Consider the following 22,747-nt stretch of genomic DNA (forward strand, 5'->3'; position numbering starts at 1 on the left):
TGTAGTACCCACCCCCAAAAAAAACCCTCCTTTACGTAATAACACTCAAGTTGGCTTGCATACCCCAATGTCCCTCCAAGCCCCGACCTTGCATACACAGACGCACACACTCTAATTCATACACCCACACAACCATACACATTCACCCACCAGTCACGCACCCATACAGCTTCGTAATTCACACAAGCACCCAGAGCAATCAGACAGCTTTCTCATTCACATGTGCACTTGCATCCGTGTACACCATTCACATTGTAAGCGCATGCATATAAATGACTGCAAACACCTCCTCACATGCATACATAGGCGCGCTTACACACCACTTTGCATGCATGCATTCACGCATACATCATACATACAAGTCTCGCAAGCACACAAACAAAAATATTCTCTTCCTTACCTGTGTCCCTCTGGACTCTGCACGATGCCGCCTCCTTATCTGCTCCCAGCTCCTTGGTTTCCTGCGCTCCACCGCAGGTGCAGACAGGAAGCAGGGAGTGCTTCCTGGTTCCTGACATGCGCTTATGAGCCGGATAGCAACCCCTGCTACTCAGCCTGCAGGGTGAAATCGTTTGAGGTGTTTTTGTGATGTCAGCACAGGACTGCGCTCACCCGGGCAAGCATGGCTGTTACTTCTGGGTGATTCTTGTGTTGTCAGTACTAGGCCTTATTTTTGTTCTCATTCGGTAAACTGATGTACACTAGTTCTGCTCTTTATACAATTAAATGTCAGTGGAATCAGGAGTGAACACAGACCGATCGAATCAAAATTATGTATGAATTGGTCTGATATGTTCAATATTAATGGCTTAAAGGTGTCGCAAAGTAACCAGAAGTGAAGGGTAGGAGTTTAAAGATGGGAGCAATGGACATAGTGATATGCATTCCAGTGCTTGGGCACTATCCTCACTCTCTTTGCACTTATGCTGTGCAGGCACTGGTGCCCGCCTCACAAGAAAACAGGGCACACATCCGCCACTGGCTCTTTGGCACTCAGGTTTGGCAAATCCCAGCTGCTGAAGGAAACTTTCCCACTGGAATGCATGTCCTGGCTCCTTCTGGCTTGACTCGATAACTTGGTTTCTGGGCTGCAGAAGTGTTACAATTTGATTTTGCTGGGTGAACACATCTGCCTTTCTATTGCCCCTTTGATTACATTTATTGTCCCTTCTGGCGGCCTTTGGTGATAAGAAAACATGACTCGGAGACAGGGAGCATCTTACCCCCATGGCAGGTGATAATTGCCACACATACTTGAAAGGTGGGGCACGAGAATGCAAGACTCGAGAGTGTTGAATTAATCCGATTTCCCAATACTGTGAGTGACAGTGAAAGGGGCTGATCATGTACTTTCAAAATATCACTATCACTTTTTATCAGTGAATTCATATTAATTAATACATGGGACAAGGAACATTACAATTTAAAATCAGTACTGGAAGGTGTGACTAATGTATATAGTAGACCAATAAATAGATCACCATCCACATGGACCCACTAGAGTTGATAGAAGCTGCCATGGCGCCGCTTGGAATAGCTGCCATTGCTGTCATTGGCCTGTGCTGTCGCATGCTTTTAAACTGAAGGCCGATGGGCCTGGTTTAAACCCAGAAGGCCATTTCCAAATGGTTTATTTTGGAACCAGTTGCTCACATACGTTTCGTAGACATGGACTGAATTGCTATAAAGACATTTATAGGTCTGATTTTATTTTACATAAAATAAATATATATATCCCCAAGTCGGCTATAGCTACCCCGTAGTTATGTAGAGGGGTTGGAGATTTTTACGAAGTAGGAGCTGTACATGCAATTCATATAATGTAGAAAACTTAAATTGAGATTGTCATGTTGTGGGCAGTGAAAAAGAAGCTACTGGAGGCTCTGAGCACGGCTCCTTGGGTTTTTACAACCGGCTGCAAGTACGCATCAACTACAGAGAAGCAAGCCTCAGCGCGGGAGCCACACCTTCCTGGTGCTCACACCTACACTCTTCCAACCCTGTTCCAATGGTTACATTGGATTCCCTTTGGGAAGAGCACTTTTTGAGATGCTTATAACTGTAGCACTGATTCACAAATCTTCCCAAACCTATCCCAACAAAATACAGACCCTGGCTCTGTGTTCTTCTCGAAAGATTCAGGAGGGGTCTGCCCACGGGAAGCAAAATTATAGCAGGGTACCAAAGCTTTTTTTCCCCATGCAAGTTCTCATAGAACTATTGCTGCTCTCAACCTACAGCCCAGACTACTGGACAAATGTGCAGCAAACCTTTTGCGAGGACCTTGCGTCTCGTCTGACTCACAATCCATTGGGGTTTGGTACACATCTGTCCAGCAGTTTGCTTTGCTTTGTCCCAGAGATGCCCCATGCACATTATGCATAGGCCATGGCCACCACAAACTATGGGTGGCCCGTGGGAGGGGGTCACATGGCATTAGCAAAGTCCATGGCCCAGGCCAGTTGACCACTAGCTTTAATCCCACTTAATGGCCAATGTCTGCCAGAAACCTGGCACTGGTGGGTGGCCCATTGAAAGGGAAAAAGCAAATGCATGTGAATGTGGCCACATGACACGCACGGCCACAGAGACATGTGGAAGGAAGGGGCCAGTTGGTTGGAAAGTGGGAGAAGCGGCCTTTAGGAATTTCGATCATCCACAGGATGGGTGTGTGTGCTCGCCTGGATTTTGAGAAATGTAATATGAAATGTAATGACGGCAGATCAGCCTCCGGAATAAATGTGTTGGGCTAATCTGCACAAATTTTCCAATGCTCACTGCATGACATACACATAGAGCTGTGGACTCTGAGTGGACAAAGCCTACAGGTGCAGTCCCCCTGTCATATTTAGTTATGATTTGACAGTTAGGATTACACCTTGTATCTCAGAAGTGGGAGGGCAAAACCTTCCTCCTGCCATGGCTGGCCTTATTAACTATGTAAGCACTGCACAATGGTGGCAGCAATTAACTTAATTAGCATACACTTCAAACAGGCCCACATGTGGCATAGCTGCAGCAGTGAAGACAGGAATCCCCAACAACCTTTGATATGCACTGTGTCAACCTGAACACAGCTCCCGCCCTTAGCATCAATGGAGCGTGAAATGTCTTGTCTGGGAATGTGTGGATTACAGTAGTATACAGCTCCCGCCCTTAGCATCAATGGAGAGTGAAATGTCTTGTCTGAGAATGTGCGGATTACAGTAGTCTTTCCTGCATGGAAACCCCATTCAGAATGTAGGAGTATGTGATTTGATGGAGGCAGAAAGTCTGGTCCTGCTGCAGCTTCAAGGGAAACCTGCTGCTATAAACAGGAACCACAGAGAGCTCCATTAACTAGAGAGACCCTTTGACCCACAAAAGACAGGAAGATGGGTGGGATGTAGTATTACATATTTTTACCCCTTTAGCACTCTGGTTAGGACCTCACGCATACAGGAGATTGTTGGTGGGTATCCAGAATTGGTTAATTAAGGTAGGCTTAGCCTGCACCAATCAGTGTGGCCCATTTGGCTTTAGAAGAGGGCTGAGTCCCTCTTTTGGGCGTTCATCTGTAGCCTTTGCAAGGATTAACAAGAAGAACTAATTTGGATCCTGGATGAAGGTACAGTCTGCCTTACAGCTTCCACCAGTGAAGGAAGGCCAGGATTTCCAAGAGGGATAAAAGATCCCTCCCCAAAACATCTGCCAGAGAACAGAGGAAGATACTGAATCCAGAGGACCTTCCTTCAGCTCCAGAAACGGTAACCAGTCAGCACACAGCATGTCCTGCTCGGCTTTGCAAGCAAGCTTCCTAGGTGGGAAGTGCCAAAGAGTCTCTGAACCAAACCAAGGACAAGGCCGTTGCCTGCAACACGCCCCTCAGCTTTGGGACGTCTGCCTTAAAGGACGATACAAGCCCAGTGAAGAAGATAGGAGGGGTGCACAGACAAGCATCAACCAGCATCCACTTAAAGGACATTTTCGAGACAGTCGAGCCAGTCGAGCCCCTCGAGCTGCAACCTACTGCACTGGTGACTGTTGTTATGCCGCAGTTGCTCACGCCATCCAAGACGCCACGACCAGTGCTTTAGAACCGCCAACCAGCACTGAGACACCAATTCCTAGCGCTAGCCACCGTGCAGGCCAGCCTGCAGATTTCCATCCAGCCTTGCTCACCAAACTGTCTGTCTCCTGATACCCGCAGCTGTCTCCCGTCTTGAACTCTGTTGCAGAAGCTGTTAAAGCGCCTTGAAACCGACTCAACCTTGTCGAGCGCCGAGAACATTTACAAGCACAAGGCAGCCCAGTGAGGGGCCAGGAGTGGAAAGTTTGGCCAACAGGGGACATAACAGCACAGTCGAACAGAAGAAGGAAGCAAGAGTTGCCACTGAAGACAGGAAAGTAGCGATACAGGCCAGGGATTATGGCAGCAGTAAGCGCAATAGCGATAATGCCTGTGTTCCCTGTACAATTATTAGTGAAGCACTTGAGCCGGATCCTAATAAGTGTTAACGAAGATGGCGTCTCTAATATCTGGGGCAACACAAGTCAAGAGATCACACATGGGCAAAGCCAATAGGAATTGGCTGTCATGGTGAATGCAATATCTAATTCTTCAATAATGCCAGCTTATGCCTTGTATAGTGACCACCTGAAAAGGTATAACCCCTAGATGTGGCGGTTCTGCCATCTTATGCTAAGTCAGGCTTGAATGCCACAATAATGCCTTCATATGCCCAATAAGGAACCTCATGTGACACATTGCCCACATGTTCAGGTGCCATGAATATTTTAGTTGTCAAGAGCGCCCTCAAATGCACAAATAACATCACCATAAGCCATGTAAATTCACCTTAGCCTTGTAATGAAGCTTTTTATTGACTGAATTACACACACACACACACACACACACACACACACACACACACACCACACACACACACACTAGAAACGCGTTGAATAATAGGGCCACATGACAGTTACTGCCAGCAAGTTTTTTTTTAAATCATCAAGTCACATATACAGAAACCTGTAATGATGTCATGCCAATTACTATTTCTTGTTAACCTGCCTACAATGCATATAGTAGAAACACACCTGCTAATGTGTTAACATGAATAGGCAATCTATTGATGCGCCAACATTTCCATATGCATGTTTTATTTTCATTAAACAGTAGAATCCCTACAGCCGTCATAAAGAGCAATAAGGTTAAGAATCTACAGGAGAGAAATACAATATTTATTTATTCTTACAGCCATTACATGGCCCAGCAAAGGACACGTCCTCCGCCTTCTGTGGCCAATTATCTTGACAGAAATCAATATCCTGTCATAGGTAAACCTCAGCTACAGATATTTCTTCAAAAGCTTGAACTTGCCGAATCTGAAGGCCAGCATCAAAGATGTGGCCCGTGTCCTGTTTGACATGGGCCACTGCTACCTACATAGCATGGGTGTGGACCTGGCAAACATTGAATGATACCATTACTGCACCCCCAGAACTGTGACTGCCGAAAATGTCAACTTTCTTTTTATTGTTTTACCCCATTTACATCACATATATATGTGGGGGGCGGGTATGGTATATAATACAAGTAGGGGGGATGCAGGGGTCCCCACGCATATATATGTGGTGTAAAAGGGGTTGAAATAAAAAAAAATCTGCATTTTCCAGGTCGCAATAATGGGGGTCGCAGTAAATGACAGATAGCTTCAATTCTGCCACTCCTTAAGGCCTCAACCCATCCCTCACTTGCCAATCGCCTGTCAGACCCTCTCCATAAAATTCCCCTCTTCCCACCAAACTCTGTCTAACCAGACACCCTCTGCTTGATTAATGTATTATTATTGCCTTTTCAAATGTATCCATATGCACTACTGTTTTTTTCCGAATCTATGAGGGTGTCTGGTTGGACAGGGTTCAGTGGGAAGAGGGAAATTTTATGGAGAGGGTCTGACGGGCTATTGGCGAGTGAGGGCTCGGTTGAGGCCTCAAGGAGTGGCAGAATTGAAGCCACTTGTGTTCTAAGCAGGTCGTGACTGCGCATAAAAATGTAAATTTGAGTGCATTGGTTAACAGCCTTTGTGAAAGAGCTATTTATACTGTCCAACATAAACAGTATCAGCACATTGGAAGCTGGGGTATACATGCAGAGCCGGCCTTGGGGGGAGGGACGCAGGCGCTTTTAATAACAAAAGGTGTCATTAGCCCCCACCACGCCACTGGGGGGGGTAGTCTTTCAAGGGCTCCCCAGAGCTGGCATAGTGGCAGAAGGTGTGGCAGGCGCCTTATTGTTGTTAAATGCGCCCACTGTGGCGGCGCGCATCTAATAACAATAGGGTGCTGATGCACCCTATTTATATCATTACCTCCTCGCCTGAGCGAGGAGGTTAAAAAAAAAAGTGTCACATCCTGGCCCCGCCCCTGTTGACCAGGAGATGGTGTGGTCGAGGTGAGGGGGGCGCCAATTCGCCCAGGGCGCTGCTGCCCCTAAGGCTGGCCCTGTATACACACGTACACATGTGAAATCACCTTACTCCAATATGTGCGCGACATCCTTGAAGGTTTGCGACCAGCCTTCCCCTCGTATGTAGGCGGCTCATTGGGCATTCTGAATTAATTCCGTGGGATTAGGCCAGAATCCACTTACACGTGCCCCACTTGATGCGGTCTGCCCACACACCAGTCTCCTTCGCGAGGGAGTTCAGGCGCGGGATTACTTTTTCAATTAAGGTCAAGTACGCATCCTGGACCTGGCAGGTTAATATCACAGGACGCGCTGGCAGGGCTGTCTCTGTGCACTCAACATTGCCAGTGCACTTGAGGGTCTGGGGACACACATCCACTTTAGCGTGGAGCACAGACGCTCTCACAGAACTGAGGCAGGGATGTGGGGGGCGTGGGAGGCTGACTGGTCACGAGGAAGATTTGTTATTTCTAGCCCACTGTATTATCTCCATTAAGCTCCTTGGGCGGCTTGAAGGCCAGCTGTGCTCACCGCCACGAAACGTATTTTGTGCTCTTTGTGGGAGGATCAGTATGTGTTTTTTTTTTTTTTGGAGTCTGGAGGTACTGAGACACCAAGGTTATGTTATGAAACTTGTGGTGCACAGACCACCAATGTAATCGGCTCTAAGCCTTTCCTTTTATTCACAGAGTTTTCCCAATGGGGCGTTGCCATTATAAAACACTTCTGTGATTTAGGCCCCAAGTGTGGCAAACATTCTGCAACATAACAATAAAAGCGGTCTGCGGTTTAGGGAAGGTTGAGCTTTTTAGGGGTTTGTCTGAGGTCCGGAATTAAGGGCACGGTCTGTGGATTGGACCACGTAATACTTGTGCTAGCAGCCAATGAAGTTGAAGTTGGGTTTGAACAGAAAGTGGAGTGATCAGATGGGCTGAGGGCTTAGTGCCACGCACAGCACGAAGGGTGGAGAGCGGCACGAGAGAGGGGTTCATATGTTATGCAAAGTACTTTGTCTGTAGTTCCGGCGAGACAGACACCCTGTGGAGAGATCTCATATGGGGTCAGAGTCAGTCACCAATGGTGCCTGGTCGGAATTTGGTGTTTTTGAAGGGAGGTCAGTTCACAAGGCCTCACCATAGTCCATACAGAAGACTGTACACTAAAAAGCCTCTAGGAAAGCACTGCATAGTTGTCTGAGCCAGAAGAAGGGGCTGGAGCGTTCCTTTAGACATGGCCTTCCTTTCGGGGTCCTATCCAAATTTGCAGAGAGGAACCATCTGTGCCTGTCACTGCTAGTAAAGGTGGCAGAGTATCCGAGTGGCAACTTCGGTGGGGTGATATTGTATGTATATATGTTCTACGTAACAAGCTTTGGCGAAAGCGCTATATGAATAACACATCATTAAGATCATCATCAAAAGAAGTGGCCGGAGAAAAGAAAAAGAGAACATGAATGCATGGATTTGGCATGGACCCCTCTGGGTGTGCCCTGTTCATTTTGAGGTTGTTCCGCTGCAAACACTCTTTGTGGGGAGCCATTCAGGCCTGAGCGAACCTCCTGAAAAGACATTTGCAAATATTTGCAGGTCTGGTCCTCGAAATGCAGGTGAGCTGCAGATGTGTGCAGATGCCTGGGGCTTCGGAATTATTTGGGAGCCCCCAATAATTATTTGGAAGCCCAGCGGGTGGGGAGTGGGGGGGAAGGGGCGACTCTCCACACAAAGGGAAATGCATTGAATTTTAACCATAAAAAAACACACCCTCTGTTGCCCAGCCAGGATCACTTCCAAGCAACCAACATACATGAGCCCTAAACTGCTGGCACTGCTGTGGGGTGAACACCGAAGAATCTGGAGACAGTCCTCCTTCACATGTACCCGTCCAATATTCCCGGCTATTAAATGCTGATGTATGTTGTTGGGAAAGTAAGCCTAGGCCCTAGCGAATGGGAGAAGGGTTATTTTTGTACGTAAAATGTGTTGTATTGCCCTAGGGGTGGGGGAATGGGCAGGCCTCGCAACCCAACAGCCTTTTCATCTTTTTTCTTAAAAAGTCAATCGCCTCCCGAACTTGGTAAAAGTTAGAAGATCTGCAAAACACTGAAATACCCTAAATTTCAGGTGTTTCAGTGTTTAGACATATACATTGGCCCAGGCTTAGTGACATGTATATTACCAGTAGCCCAACATATATTGTCAGTCAAGAAAAGTAACTCCTGAATAAATGCTCTCTTAGTAATATTTTCACAATGTCTTATGGACTAAGTATTAACTCTTAATTTAAGCATTCTCTTCACTACATTAATGTGTGCAATTGATCCCCAGGGCATTGCATGCCTTCAGTGACACCCTTTCAACACTCTCAATCGCTGGAAAACTGCATAAAATCTCAAACGTCACAAGACCTCTATTCTTGACACTTTATTTCCAATCATGCAAAAAGATGTGAGGAAGACGAAAGAAATCACACTTGCGCGGATGATCCGCTGCCTGGGACAGACTATCAATAACACTCTCTTACTGGATAGGCGAGATCCTCCCAAAGAAGAGGGCATTCGAAGGAGAACTCACTTGCCTCAATGGTGTGAATGGGAGCAATTAAAAAGAGCCAGGGATTCAGGAGACCAGTGCTCAGGCAGGCATGATCCATTGAATGTATTCCCCTGGTAGCCACATCTTTAAGCACAGCTGTCGGGATCAATGCTGGGAATTGAACAATGTCACGTAATGTAAGAGGGGACCAATGTAGGCTGGCAGCTTCAACCTTCCCAGCCAGACCTAGGCTCCAATCGGCCCCATGACCCGTAATGTAAGAGGGGACCAATGTAGGCTGGCAGCTTCAACCTTCCCAGCAAGACCTAGGCTGCGATAGGCCCCATGACCCGTAATGTAAGAGGAGACCAATGTAGGCTGGCAGCTTCAACCTTCCCAGCCAGACCTAGGCTCCAATTGACCCCATGACCCGTAATGTAAGAGGGGAACAATGTAGGCTGGCAGATTCAACCTTCCCAGCAAGACCTAGGCTCCAATCGGCCCCATGACCCGTAATGTAAGAGGAGACCAATGTAGGCTGGAAGATTCAACCTTCCCAGCAAGACCTGGGCTCCGATTGGCCCCATGACCCGTAATGTAAGAGGGGACCAATGTAGGCTGTCAGATTCAACCTTCCCAGCAAGACGTGGGCTCCAATCTGCCCCATGACCCATAATGTAAGAGGAGACCAATGTAGGCTGTCAGATTCAACCTTCCCAGCAAGACCTAGGCTCCAATCGGCCCCATGACCCGTAATGTAAGAGGGGACCAATGTAGGCTGTCAGATTCAACCTTCCCAGCAAGACCTAGGCTCCAATCGGCCCCATGACCCGTAATGTAAGAGGGGACCAATGTAGGCTGGCAGATTCAACCTTCCCAGGAAGACCTAGGCTCTGATTGACCTCATGACCCGTAATGTAAGAGGGGACCAATGTAGGCTGGCAGATTGAACCTTCCCAGCAAGACCTAGGCTCCGATAAGCCCCATGACCCGTAATTTAAGAAGGGACCAATGTAGGCTGGCAGATTCAATCTTCCCAGCAAGACCTAGGCTGCGATAGGCCCCATGACCCGTAATGTAAGAGGAGACCAATGTAGGCTGGCAGCTTCAACCTTCCCAGCCAGACCTAGGCTCCAATTGGCCCCATGACCCGTAATGTAAGAGGGGACCAATGTAGGCTGGCAGATTCAACCTTCCCAGCAAGACCTAGGCTCCAATCGGCCCCATGACCCGTAATGTAAGAGGAGACCAATGTAGGCTGGAAGATTCAACCTTCCCAGCAAGACCCAGCGAGACCTAGGCTCCGATAAGCCCCATGACCCGTAATGTAAGAGGGGACCAATGTAGGCTGGCAGATTCAACCTTCCCAGCAAGACCTAGGCTGCGATAGGCCCCATGACCCGTAATGTAAGAGGAGACCAATGTAGGCTGGCAGCTTCAACCTTCCCAGCCAGACCTAGGCTCCAATTGGCCCCATGACCCGTAATGTAAGAGGGGACCAATGTAGGCTGGCAGATTCAACCTTCCCAGCAAGACCTAGGCTCCAATCTGCCCCATGACCCGTAATGTAAGAGGAGACCAATGTAGGCTGGAAGATTCAACCTTCCCAGCAAGACCTAGGCTCCAATTGGCCCCATGACCCGTAATGTAAGAGGAGACCAATGTAGGCTGTCAGATTCAACCTTCCCAGCAAGACCTAGGCTCCAATCGGCCCCATGACCCATAATGTAAGAGGAGACCAATGTAGGCTGTCAGATTCAACCTTCCCAGCAAGACCTAGGCTCCAATCGGCCCCATGATCCGTAATGTAAGAGGGGACCAATGTAGGCTTGCAGATTCAACCTTCCCAGCAAGACCTAGGCTCCAATCGGCCCCATGACCCGTAATGTAAGAGGAGACCAATGTAGGCTGGCAGATTCAACCTTCCCAGCAAGACCTAGGCTCCGATTGACCTCATGACCCGTAATGTAAGAGGGGACCAATGTAGGCTGGAAGATTCAACCTTCCCAGCAAGACCTAGGCTGCGATCGGCCCCGGGACCCAGGCTCACTGGAGCTTCTGGGAGCTTCCACTCCTATGGATTGTACTTTAGAATGTTACGTGCAGACTAAGCATCAGCATCTGGGCATTGTACAGGAAGAGGAACAATCATTTTTATCTGAAACCTGCATGTTTAATGGACACCAGTATTTGTGTTGCAGTTGAGAGAAAGTCAAGGGGGACGGTTTGGGTCTATTTGACCTAAAACATTTGACCTAATCTCATTTGATCGAATTTATTTGACCTTTTTTCCAGTATAAAATGCGGGGGGCACCCGCAACCCCCCCACTTCACCTCAACCTAATCTATACCCTTACCCACCCCATATATATATATATATATATATATATATAACAAAACAAAAAATCAATCAAATGTTTTCAGTCAAATGTTTTAGGTCAATTATGCTTATATCAAGGGGGACAATACTTGCTCACCCTTTAGCTCTCCAGATGGTCACACTATTACTTTATGCACCCCATAACACATGCCGATTGCTATGTTGACTCAGCATAATGTTTGTTCCGCTCTACACTGCAACTGGGGAAGCCAGGTGAGGCTTGGACCAGCCCAGGGTCAAACAGCTGACTCAAACTCGATTTAGGGTTGAGCCAGTGCGCCTATTTCCAGAAAAACGAATATGGTGACAATAAATATCTTGCTGGTGCTGTACAGGGAAAGAACCTGCATCATGCAATGGTGTCGTAGCTCGCCGAGCTACCTTGCCAACTCGGTTTATGACTTGATTCAGTTTATGTCAGTTTCATTCTTGAGACATTACCACTATTGGAATCTGGATGAATTCCTTTGGATTTAGAATCCAAAAGCAGATTCCAAAGCTGCAGCCACAGTGATGATCTATTCCCAGTGCTCAAAAACGACCTTTAATGCTCAGAATAGCTCCGCCCGCTTTGTCGATGTTTTGCATTTAGGGGTGACTAGCATTAGACTGCTGCAGGGACAGCCGTGTGGGCAAAGAGTGTCTGATGGCTATCGCCTCCATTGTGTTCCCTAAGGAGTGTGTGTGGTGGGTAGTTAGAAAAAGATGGGGTGCAAAAAATCTGCAGGGTGTGAGAAACAAGCTGTACAAGCAGGTGATCATATGATGCATTTTCTTTCATTGTGTTTTGTTTGATGTAACTTGCTAATGACGTCTTCGAGCATCAAATACTAATGTCACGCTTTGTGACGTAATTTTCTTCAGTGTCACTCATGGCGATGTCAATACATGTGCACATTTGAGGCCGTGCTCTTGTTTTGACACACCGGACATTGCAAATCTGGGCTTGTGTTTTAGGGGGCGCCAGGAGGCCAGAAGGGGGCTTGTGTTTTCTGGGAGCAAGGACACCAGTTAGTGGAATGTGTTGTGGTGGGCTGGGGCAGAGGCGTAGGCAGGGTAGGGCCTGAGGGGCAAGGCCCACCCAAAATCTTTAAATGCCCACTCAGCAGCGCTGTGTGGGAATTTACAGATATGTTTGTCAGTCCATTAGGCTCAACTACATTAGCATCAGCCCCTGTTTGCTAGACAATCCTGGCTACGCCTCTGCGTGGAGGTCGGGGGGAGGGGGATGCATGACACCAGTCAGAGGCCATTCTTTTGTCAGCTCAGCTCGAGCTGGGCTCTAAAAGCCAAGCCCGACCCCACTGGCCCGGCTCGGGTTCAGCCCTACTCAACACTCCTCTGGCTCTCCCTCCTCCACACTACGCTTTCCGGCCACGCTATCCATGCAGACACCGCCATGCCCCACTCTCTCTGTCCTGTCACTGCACCACGCATCCTGCCCAACTCCATGTCACTGTGCATCTCCCCCTGTCTACACACCCACCCCTCTTTACCGCTGGATGACGCATTGGACTGTCCACGCCAATAATAGCCAGTACCCTGTGGCCCACTCAGAATCTACCTCATGGTGGCATTTGGTTCCAGATTAGACACACGCACACATACATTCATACCATAAAATGCACGTTGCCATGTGCCCATGTGGCAAACTGTATGTTTGCAGAGCATCAATCCTGCATCCGCCTCTGTTTACACTGCAACCCCCCTTCTGCGCCTCTGTGCCCATTATCTTGACAGCGTCCTCAAGCGCTGCCTTTTTAATGTCTTCCTAGAGACCAACTTACTTTCCAAAGGGAATTCTGCGCGCGCTGTGCAGGCAGTCAGCCCCCCGTCCATCGGAGGCTTTATTGGCAGCCGCTGGCGATGTTTCGCATGACATATAAAACCCACAACAGATCGAATGTCTCCAGTGCATGTATACATACCCCCTACATACAGGCGCATGCACCCACTCGCTCTGCTGCGTTCCCGAGCACTGTGCGGGTGCTATCTCGCCGACCACCCGCACCCCGACTCACCGGTCCAGTACTCGGCGCTATCTTACCTCAGTGCGCCAGGGCGTCTCTCCACCCCCGGAGCAGGGGCTGGCGAGGGAAGACTGGGGAAGCCCAATGCCATGGTTTCCTATCATTCCGGGCCCCAAGACAGCTCCTCACGCGATGGGACCCCGTGCCAAGCAAGTCCCGCGGAATAGCAACCCTGCCAGCCGGGACCCATGCCTCCTCTCCCCGTCTAAGCCCCGCGTGAAGAAGAGGGCACGTTCACTGTCCTCCTTACAAGCCGCGACAAAGGCCTGTCCCCGTTTAATCCGGGGTTTATCCAGACCCAGACAACAGGAATTGCGCGAGATGCGTCTGGACTCGGAGCCCCCAGTGCGAGATCAGCTGAGCCGGACAGGATGCCCCGTCCTCAGTCCCGCCGCTTCCTTCCTCCCCTGGTCCCTGGGAGAGAGTCCGGGGCACGGGCCCGCTCACACGCCTTCCTCTCCTCACAGCATGTGACTCACTCACTGCCGGCTACTCCTTCTTCTCCATGCTTCCCACAGCACCGAGACCTGTTTCTATCTCTAGTGTGTGGACGGATCCAAACGCGGGGCCCGGGCAATTAAGTTAACATCCCTGGCATGTCTACCTTCAAATCAGCACAGACATGCCCCAGTGCTAGAGTACAGGAGCAGCAACCCACCTAGTAATGTAGTGATGCAAGTATGCATTCTCAACACAGCTGTTGCAAAACAGTGTAAAACTGACTTGCCAGTGGGCCAGCTGCATTAACCAAGCCGGGCCCTGGGGATGCTCAAATATGCACAGTGGGGCGTGGGGGCACTCTCAGTTTAAAATTGTACCCATGCTCGTCCCCATTTTCATAAAGCACCCCCTTTCCTTGTTATTAAAATGTATTTGAAACACCCCTTATTCCCGCAATCAAAAAGTGTGTAAACAATTACAGCACCCTGATGCATGCACATGTTTTGCTTGCACAAGACAAGCAGACATCTCTGTGTATTGCCCCGCTTGTTTTCACATCACAGAATTGTTTCACACAAGCATCTTCTGAATCAAATGTGCAAGTGTGCATGCATTGCACGGTTCCAGGCTTATGTGGTGCAGGCACTTACTGTGGAGAATGCACAGAATGAGGGACTTTGGAATGGGGGCCATTCCAAAGGGGCCATCAGCACCTTCTTGGGGAATGACCTGGGGCCTGTGAAGCCCAGCTATGGCGTTTGCCATCACAGCCCTGGCTAATGCCAACCTGCAGTATGCCACAGCAAAAAACTACCCTTTTGTCAGGTTTTCAAGGAAGCAGACCTCCGTGTTTGCACTTCAAAAAAGCGCCATTGTCTCACTGGTTTGGGGACGAGGATGCTCACCACAGAGCAATGTAAGTGCCACCACCGGGCTCACGCACCAGAGCTCGGGCTGCCACAGCTTGTGACGTCCCCTAAAACGAACAGCCACCGTTTCCAATAGTTCCTAAGAAATGTGTCCTGGTTGGGAATGCCTTAAGGAGGCACTACAGAAACCATGCACCCGTGCACGTGCAATCAGCAGAAGAGCCAAAAGGGCCCATCTGCAAAAAGTACAGTCTTTCAATTCCTTTTTGTACCGAGGCAATGTCCATCGCAGTCCTTTGGCCTGTTGCAAACATGCAGTGCAAGGACATGGCTCTTGCATTAGAGCAATTGCACTTACCACGGCAGCGTGTTACAGTCCTTAATGTTAGCGAAAACCCCATGAACTGCGGCGACTGACCATCATCCAAGTTAGTTTCGTTTTATGTATTCACATAGCGCTGATATGGCCGAGGGCGTAAGGGTGCTACACCAAACAATAAACACAGTAACGAACACGCATAACACGAAATTAAATTCAGCAAATTACAAAAATAATAAAAAAAATGATTAATTAAGCACAGTCCTCAAGTTAGAGGCAGATGACTTGTTGGTCAGATGTGTACATGAATGCAAAAATGAAGGAAAACTGCTCTGACCACTGCCTATGATAATACAGCCTGTATTGTTCCCTGGGCAACATTCCAGCCTATGATAATACAGCCTGTATTGTTCCCTGGGCACCTTTCCAGTCTATAATAATAAAGCCTGCACTGTTCCCTGGGCACCATTCCAGCCTTTGACAATACAGCCTGTATTGTTCCCTGGGCAACATTCCAGCCTATGTTAATAAAGCCTGCATTGTTCCCTGGGCACCATTCCAGCCTATGATAATACTGCCTGTATTGTTCCCTGGGCACCATTCCAGCCTATGATAATACAGCCTGTATTGTTCCCTGGGAACCATTCTAGCCTATGATAATAAAGCCTGTATTGTTCCCTGGGCACCACTCCAGCCTATGATGAAACAGCCTGTATTTTTCCTGGTGCACCATTTCAACCTATGATAATACAGCCTGTATTGTTCCGGGGCACCATTCCAGCCTATGATAATACACCTGTAGTGTTCCCGGTGCACTATTCCAGCCTATGATGATACAGCCTGTATTGTTCCCAGTGCACCATTCCAGCCTATGATAATACACCTGCATTGTTCCCGGTGCACCATTCCAGCCTATGATAGTACAGCCTGTATTGTTCCCGGTGCAACATTCCAGCCTCTGCACAGGCTGTATTGTTCCCGATGCACCATTCTGGCCTATTATAGTACAGCCTGTATCATTCCTGGTGCACCATTTCAGCCTATGATAATACAGCCTGTATTGTTCCTGGTGCACCATTCCAGCCTATGATAATACACCTGTATTGTTCCCGGTGCACCATTCCAGCCTATGATAGTGCAGCCTGTATTGTTCCCTGTGCACCATTCCTTAATATGCATCCTTGGCATTCCACTCATCAGCCATTCAACCCTTGGTAGCAGAACGTCGCAGGCCAGATTACCGTCCATTGATGCAAGTACAAATGGATTTTGCGCAGGCACGTAGAGCATTTGTGCACGTGCAATTGTATTAGTTCCAGGGCAATTGACTTTGCACTGCGTTTGCAGTAGTGCCAGTTAAATCGTGCATGCGCAGGCCCCAGCGCTGCAGAAAAGAACCAAGCAAGAGTCCTTTCAGAAAATGGACTTCTGGCAGAGCTGGAAAGCTGGACCAGGTCAGGTGTGAGTAGATCATCTGGTCCTGTATTTATGTTTTCATCCTGGAATGTGTCGCCTTGCAGTTACTATGGGATCCGCAAACCTTGAATTACCAGGATGTGGAGAAAAGCTAAGACTAGATGACACTGTACTCGCATTGAACACTAGCCCACTTCAGATCGCGGTTTTGTGAGCAGGTGCTCTGCTGGGACACCTGTCTCCTTAATAATTGCAATTCATATAAACAAAAAAAACCTAACCTGCAGCATGCGCACTAACAGCACATGCTATACCCCCGGTTTGGAAGATGGGACTCGCAACCTACAGATAGACCTCTGCAGCAGGCGTGATTACTGGCTAGGATTTATTTCCCCGATAGCCTTGCCAGTCACCAAAAAGGATTCCCAGAATGTTGAAGGGTCTGGGTACGGTTGCTGAAAGGACTTTACCACACAAGGTATCAGGGCATTTATAAACAGGTCATACCTTGACACTTCCCCAGGTCTAGCGGCCTGTCAGTCAGCTGTCAGGAACAGAAGAGGGGGGATTTGACATGTGATGGGCTGAGAGCCAGATTGCCTGCATCAGGGCCTGGCATACTCACTGGCGCAAGCTTCACATACTGCCGCCAGTCAGGGGCAGCACCAGCCCCAGGATTTATAGGGCTTTAGGGAAGGTGCAGGCTGATGCTGAGCCCTGGGCGCCAAAGGGAAAGGGGTGCTACCACAAGAGCCTGTCACATTTCTCAGCTGGGAGAGCAGAGTGGTTACATTTAAACAATCACGTCATGAACGTGGCAGCAGCTGCAAGTGTACAGAGTCAGAGGACAAAAGCCCGCCCAGTCGATATATATACACCCCCTATGATGAAGCCAGAGGCTTAACAGCTGGGCTGAGCTTGTACATGGCCCGCACTGCCAATGATTGACATCACTTTGTGAAACTAAATAGCCTCCGAGTTGGGATGAAAGATCATCTAAGGAGCCAAAGGATGGTGTAATAGATATTCAGTCTCTCGGGCTCAGAGGCAGGGGGGTTGACGGCCCAATGGTTTAATGGCCCCCACTCACGACCAGCTTTCAAAACTGTCACCCAGCACCCCAAAATATTGAGGCTGGCTCAACCCTTGCCGCCAGTGTTCATTATGCCTGCTCTGAAAGCGAGAAGATTAAGTCCATAACTTATTCCCATTCAGTCCTTTGATTTTCTGTTGACATGGTAGTACATGTTTGTGGGAAGTGTCCCTTTAAGCAATAGACCCCGAGCAGGGGGGACATTACGACTTCAGGTAATGGCCGGGGGCCCATAGTTACAGGCCTGAGTGAAACGAGAGCCTTAATGAAGGCCCCGGGGCATTACCTGAAGTGGTAATGCCCCCCCTGAGAGGGGCCTATTATTATTAGTACCCCAGCCCATAAGACTGGGGTACTAAGAGCATTTATTTTATTTTCCAAAACGCTCTTTCGGAACAGATTTTTTTTTTTAAATGGCCTCTGGGGAAGGCAAAACGAAGTCCCTTTTCCCTTTAAGTGGCGGCCATTAAAAATGAATGACAAAAAGTAAACAAACAAAATGGCCGCCATGGAAAGGGTGAAGGCACTACAAGTAGTCCCTTCTCCCTTTAGATGGCGGCCATACAAGATATAGGGAAACATGTTTTTTTTAAAAAAAAATTCTGCCATGGAAAGGAGAGAAGGGTTTACGTATAGTCCCTTCTTCCTTTCCATGATGGCCTGTCGCAGATCGGGAGCAGACGCGCTGGGAACATAACTGTTCCCAGCGCGTGCACTCTTGAAATTGACAGAAAAGAAGGTAAGTGGGGTTGGGAGGGCGGGGAGGGAATTCTTTGGATTGGGGGAGGGAGGGAGTAGGGGAACAACACTTACCTCAATCCCTGGCAAGGGAAGATGGCGGCGTCCAGCTGTGTGGTGGCTAGCAGCAGGGATTACCCCATTCCGAGCCTCCTCATTGGCTGAGTGGCTGCCACACCACCCCCCCTACCCACGCTGGGGAAGTAAGGAATGTTGTGGGGAGAGGGATTCCTGGTCGGGTAACAGCCCAGCAAGGGCCAATGAGATTGCATCAATGAGATTGCATGTTACAATCTCATTGTCCCTCGTCGGGTACTAATTAAAGGTATAGTAGCTCTTCTGAGAAACACAGGTACCAATAGTAAAGTAAAAAGTAGTACCAATAGTAAAGTAAATCTATCTGACTGAGAAATGTTGGGGATGTAGCAGCCAAACCTAAGACTTGCTGGTGCCATCACATTTAAAGTAGAGCAGCCCTGGTGTGAAGAGATGGTACACTTCCATTACCAGGCGAGCCCCCAGCTGAGGAACGTAGGCACAGTCCCACTAAAATTACAGAAGCTAGAAGCTATAATGCTTTTGTCCCATTAAATCACAACAACGAAGTGTGCCTTACACCTGTTGAAGAGGGTTTAAGGAGAGTTAAGAGTGCATCACCAAATAATCCTTGCCCCCGCTGCTGAGAATAAAAAGTGCACGTGTCCTTTGACGTGCCCATCCAAGCCTATGCGCAACCCATCTTAATAATCAGCACCAAATGCTTTCCATTTTCATACAAAATGGCACCTCTCCCTGCTTCCAATGCAAAGGCAACGCATGCAACTGTGAAATGCTAAAAAGCAAAGCATCACAGGTCAAATGTTTCACGCAAAGGTGCTGTTGCTGCTCAGCGGCCTCCATTAAGGGAAACGAGAATAGCGGGAGGCAACACTGCAAGCATACAGCTCCAGCCTCGTGTACACCTTAGTAATATATTAGTAATTGCCATGTAAACCAGACAATGACAAGAAAATCAAGCAAGCTGGAAAACATCCAGCCTGAGCACAGACTGTGCCAGCCTTGCAAATGACGGGACAGCGCACAACCTTACCAGCAACCCAGAGTTACAGCGCGTAACCTTACCAGCAACCCAGAGTTAAAGTGCGTAACCTTACCAGCAAACCCAGAGTTACAGCGCGTAACCTTACCAGCAACCCAGTTACAGCGCGTAACCTTACCAGCAACCCAGAGTTTGAAAGTATCTCCTGCACTGCAAGAAACGGGAGGTAATTCCGTTACTGCCACTTTACCGTCACCTAAGCACGCCACCGCACTACGAATTTCAGCACGAGCATTGGCGTTGTACCATCAGCTAAAATATGTAGTAAATCTTTCACCTGACCGCCAAAAAACATCAGCATTACCGCAGTAGAAGTTCTGATCACGGTAATTCCATAAAATTCCACATGGAGGTCAATGGACTCCACAAATGAGGATTAACACCACGGTAGCACCACTTGCAATTCCAAGGGGATCGAGTAGTGGTAACATCAATCAATTTTGGAGGTAGGTCAGCAGATTTACCACGGATTTACCGCCGAACTCGAAACTAGGCCCATTGAGCCTGAGCGCATCATCTGCCTGCGTTGCTGCAACAGAAACCAATGAATGTGAGCGCTGGCTCAGCAAATGTTACCTGCCCCTTGCCGTAGCAGCTCCAGCACCACTGATTAGGGGTGCCCCAGATTAATTTAGGTTTTTAGTGGGGACACCCAATTGAAACGTGCCAGCCAGAGGACGTTTACTAGCACTGGGGCGCCTGCTTCAGTTTAAGAAGCATGCACCTTTCACCTGGAAAACATAGAGCACTGTTGGCATTAAGGAGGCTCCATTCAAACCACTTCAGCGCTGTTAGGATGTATATATATGCTCTACTTCATTGAAGCTGAGAGATTAATGGTGGCTGTGTATGCCAGAACCGCAGCTACCAACGCGCAACCGTCTGGAAAACACCAGAAAGTGAAAAGCCTGTTGCTGTGCACGGAGCAACCTTTCCTTCCACCGTAACATCCTGCGGTACATCAGGGAATAGATTATCTAACATTTGCAGCGGTGCTAAACCTGGAGAAATGGATCTCACCCCATCTTTTCTGCTTGGGTAATTCGGAATAGAGCAACAGGTTTCGGCCCAATCCATACTATCTAAACATGTTTGCAAAAGGACATAAATGAGCCTGACTTGATTTTGTACTGCCTTTGCTGAGTAACATAAAAAGAAATACGTTTACTGCCTTCCCTTTTATGCTATGCAGCAAATATAGTAACACAAAGGGTTAATTTCTGATCTGGTTAAAGCATTTCTATATGATAGAATTGGGGCCAAACCCGTTTGCTCCATTGTGTATTTTCTAAGCAGAAACACTAGAGCTAACTTTACTGGCTCCATTATTTTTGCACAGGGGCAAAGTTAAAATAATCTGGCCACAGTCCACCTCAGTAGCACTGAACAAGCCTTAATGAATGAACTCGCAGTTGAGGCCATCTCAGAAGTGTGCCATCGGAAACTGCTGTTCCTGGTCTAGCTGCACGTGCTTTAATAGCACAGCTCAGCCAGCGACACCGCGTTGCACTTTGTAGAGTTGAGCACTGCTGAAGCTGTTCAGTGTAACACAGTGTTCCCTTTGCACAGCCCTGTCCTTCTGGCGGGGCGGCCGCAGTCTAATTATGGGAAGGAAATGGGCAGAAGATTAATGGCATTCCTGAGGGCCGCAGGAATGCTCTCTGTGAGCGCTGCAGTGCTGACCTGGCTTCTGCAGGGATTTCCAGGAGCTTTGGAAACACGAAGGACGCAAGGAGGTCCAATATCGCGTCCCTGTGCACTCTCTAGTGGTTGGCAACTTCCACGTCCGCTGCCTACCGACTGTCAACTTCCGCCTCTCTGTTGACAACGTTTTGACTCCGTCCACCTTTCACTCACCAGAGACTGCTATGATCCACTTTCGGCTCTTTGCGCATAGCCTTCCGCCCTCTGCTGTCTCTATGAAACCATCTGACACCCTCTGATACGAGGAGACTACCATCTTCCAACTTTTGAAGTGTATAGAGTGCCAATGTACACGGCCCACTCTATCCCAAAGTACAGATATTGACCCACTGCCTGCAGAGTGCCATCTCCCACCCTCCACTGTCTGCGGATTGCAAAAACCCACGCTATGCTGCGTGCGAACACCCATTTCACACCCTCTCCTGGTTTTAGATTGCTAATTTCCACCCTCTGATATCTGTAGACTGCCATCTTCCGCTCTGCGCTGTTTGCGGATTGCCAGCTTCCGCGCCATCTTCCACCTCACACTGAGTACAGACTGTCATCTTTCACCTTTCGATGTATACAGACTGTCAATGTACACCCACCTCTGCCTCAGGTGCCAAATTCCACCCTCTGCTGCCTGCAGTCTGTCATTTTCTACATTTTGCAGTTTGAAATGTTCTTCCTACACCCACCACTGTCTCCAATTTGCCACATTCCACCCTCCTCTTTCCCTTGGCTGGCACCTTCTGCACCGGCTGTCTGCAAACTGGCATCTTTCACCTTCCACTGTTTGCAAATTACCAACTCTGACCTTCCCTCCACTCTATGCATATTGCATCCTTCCACTCTCCACAGTCACAAAACCACAAACTTCAACCTTGCAGTGTTTGCAGATTGGCAACTTCCAACTTCTGCTCTTTGCACATTGGAAACGTCCCCCTTCTAGTGCCTGAAGACTACCATTTTCCACCCCTCCTGTTTGCATTTCACCAAATTCCGCACTCTGCCCCATCTTCCCTCTATCAGTGTCTGCAGGCGTCCATCTTCCTTCCACAATTTTCTCACCATATCTGACTTCAGGGAAAAGAGGATGACTAATTCAGCGGTTGTCTGTTCTCCTAAAGAAAATACTGACGGGGTATTCTTCAGCCAAAGGAACTGTGATTATTTCTTGTTGAAGTGAGTTAGTTTACTGTCAAAGTTGCTCTAGGCTAGACTACTGCAACAGCATCTTCCTCAACCTTCCTCTTTCCCCCTTCGCACCCTCCGACTAACCCTGAAAAGTACTGCAAGACTTATCCTTGGCCTCAAGCCCAGGGACAGCATCTCTCCAGCCCTAAATTATCTCCATTAGCTCCGGGTAACCGCAAGGGTCACATTCAAGACCCTTTGCATCATCCACAAGGCTGTCTGGGGCCTGGGATCTCTTTAAATCCAGCTTTCCCTCCCTAAATACCACCCAGCCAGAGCCCTTCAGTCTTCTGGCTCCAACTCTCTGCAGGTCAAACGCTTCTCCAAGCAGAGAATGGGAGGTAGATCCCTTTCTTCGGCTGGCACCTCCCTCTCCCCATCAGCATTGAGCCAGATCTTCTTTAGTTTCCGGAAACTTCTGAAGACTTTCCCTTTCTCCTCTTCCTCCCCCTCCCCTTCCCTTGCTAACTCTCCATCTGCTGCTGCGACTTGGTCCC

At 48.5% G+C, this 22,747-nt stretch overlaps 1 protein-coding gene across 9 annotated transcripts in view; it reads right to left on the reverse strand.

Moving 5' to 3' along the window:
- HECW2 (HECT, C2 and WW domain containing E3 ubiquitin protein ligase 2) overlaps nucleotides 1-22,747 on the reverse strand; it is a 1,520,428-nt gene that overhangs the window by 595,803 nt on the left and 901,878 nt on the right. Inside the window, exon 1 of one of the 9 annotated variants that reach the window (XM_069615719.1) lies at nucleotides 13,413-13,841. The exons of the other annotated variants lie outside the window; for them this stretch is intronic. The gene's annotated coding sequence lies outside the window, so the exon portion shown is untranslated. Of the gene's footprint in view, nucleotides 1-13,412; nucleotides 13,842-22,747 lie in introns of those variants that run through there. 9 annotated transcript variants of the gene reach the window in all.

This window comes from Ambystoma mexicanum, chromosome 9 (genome assembly GCF_040938575.1).
Source record: "Ambystoma mexicanum isolate Mex_15411 chromosome 9, UKY_AmexF1_1, whole genome shotgun sequence".
Classification (NCBI taxonomy): Eukaryota; Metazoa; Chordata; class Amphibia; order Caudata; family Ambystomatidae; genus Ambystoma; species Ambystoma mexicanum.